Genomic DNA, 1,818 nt, shown 5'->3' with positions numbered 1-1,818 from the left:
CAGAATCGCGCAAATGTCAAATTTGACAGGTTAGATCTTAAACATATCGTAATCGTATCTTGGTGATGTCTAAAAGATATCTAATAGATGTCTATTTCTAAATCCGAATCGGGCCCATAGTATACGAAATGTTGTGTCAATATGACCTAGATAAAACTGTGTTTACGGAGAGGAAATGGGGAAGTTATGGCTTTTTCAATTGCAAGGAGAGTCAAATATTTAGGTAGGTAGTTATTTCTTGACAGGGTCCTAGCCTATTCGGTAGTGATCCCGCCTACGAAACAGGAGGTCCCGGGTTCGATTCCTTGTAAAGGCATTTATTTGTGTGCTTATCATTGCCACTATCAATATCAATAAAATTGTATTTATGACATTTGCGGCAGTTTGTAGTCAGCAGTATTGCAGCATTTAGTACCGACTGCATTGCTAAACACTGTTGATAACGACGGGACATACCTAATCGAGTAAAATTAAGTGTTTAAATGTACGCAATAAAGTCCCGCCGTTGTGAATAATAACGAATACGTATACGTACGTCGTTATGAATACTATGACAGAAATCAAAATACAGCTTCAAAATTGTATAAAATACAGATTTTAGCGCGAAAGTCGAATGCGTTGAGGATGACTCCCGCTAGACCAGGGCCCGTAGCCAAATTACATTCGCTCCGTATCGATTCGATCTCTACGTTCGCGAGCGACTGGTCGATAATGTTTATAATAACCTAGCCAAGAGGCAATCTTTTTAGTTATCGCATATTCGACGGGCCAAGTCGATAAAAATTAATTTTAGTCTGTGGTTCTCGTTCAAAACCGTCAAGAAACGTCATCTGTCAGCTGTCAAGAGTGTCAAGTGAACAGCGAATCTAATTTTGGAGAAAATAATTGTTTTATCGGTAAGCAAATGAAATATTTTGGCATTTGTTTAACTTAGTTAATTACAATTTCGTGATAAAATAACTCTATATAGTGTAATATTTGAAGAGTGCGTTGTTAATTGCATATAATTTTGACCTAAGTTTAACAATTTCAGACAGCCGTCGTCACCGCAGCCCCAATCAAGGCGGCGGCGCAGCCAGAGCGGGCAAGAGCGGGCTCCGCGGGCTCTTCTTCCACGCTGAGAAGTCCTCGCCAAGTTGGCACGAACAGTCAAAGCTGCCGCTGCAATGACGCCTTCATGGCAGTTACCAGTGCTAAGGACGTGCACTGCTGGCTTACTTGACCAGAAGAGACAATACTTTAAGTGTTAGTAATGATTCAAACCGTGAAGTGAAATTGTGAACAGGTTTGCCCGAATCAGTGTAACCTCAGTGAACTCATTTACTTCATAGACTTCAAACATTTTCGAAATTAACAAAAGTCAAGCGAACATTGAATACATAGATGTTATGCATTAGATAAGATAAAAGCTGCCTGTGAAACCAAAACTAATAAATCATATTATTACTTAATATTATTTTTTAATTACCTACCATCTTTGCTTTGAATGGAAATTTGGGAAGGGAATCTCACCCGCTAAGCTACTGGCTTATATTTAACCTTTTGTATGCTCCTGTCAACAATTTGTAATTTATATATCAATCATAATTAAATAAAATAAAATAAATAAATAAATATTGGGGACATCTTACACAGATCAACCTAGCCCCAAACTAAGCAAAGCTTGTACTATGGGTGCTAGGCAACGACACATACTTATATAGATAAATACATACTTATATACATAGAAAACACCCATGACTCAGGAACAAATATTAGTGTTCACCACACAAATAAATGCCCTTACTGGGATTCGAACCCAGGACCATCGGCTTAGCA

At 38.3% G+C, this 1,818-nt stretch overlaps 1 long non-coding RNA gene across 1 annotated transcript; it reads left to right on the top strand.

Moving 5' to 3' along the window:
* Window positions 1-657: 657 nt before the first annotated feature.
* On the top strand, window positions 658-1,451 carry LOC134664183 (uncharacterized). The gene is made up of 2 exons (XR_010098221.1): window positions 658-896; window positions 1,034-1,451. It is a non-coding gene; the product is annotated as an uncharacterized LOC134664183 (long non-coding RNA).
* The last annotated feature ends 367 nt before the right edge of the window (window positions 1,452-1,818 follow it).

The sequence above is a fragment of the Cydia fagiglandana genome, chromosome 4, assembly GCF_963556715.1.
Source record: "Cydia fagiglandana chromosome 4, ilCydFagi1.1, whole genome shotgun sequence".
NCBI classification, from domain to species: domain Eukaryota; kingdom Metazoa; phylum Arthropoda; class Insecta; order Lepidoptera; family Tortricidae; genus Cydia; species Cydia fagiglandana.
Note: the sequence above shows the minus strand (reverse complement) of the source record. Positions and strands in the feature narration are given on the sequence as shown.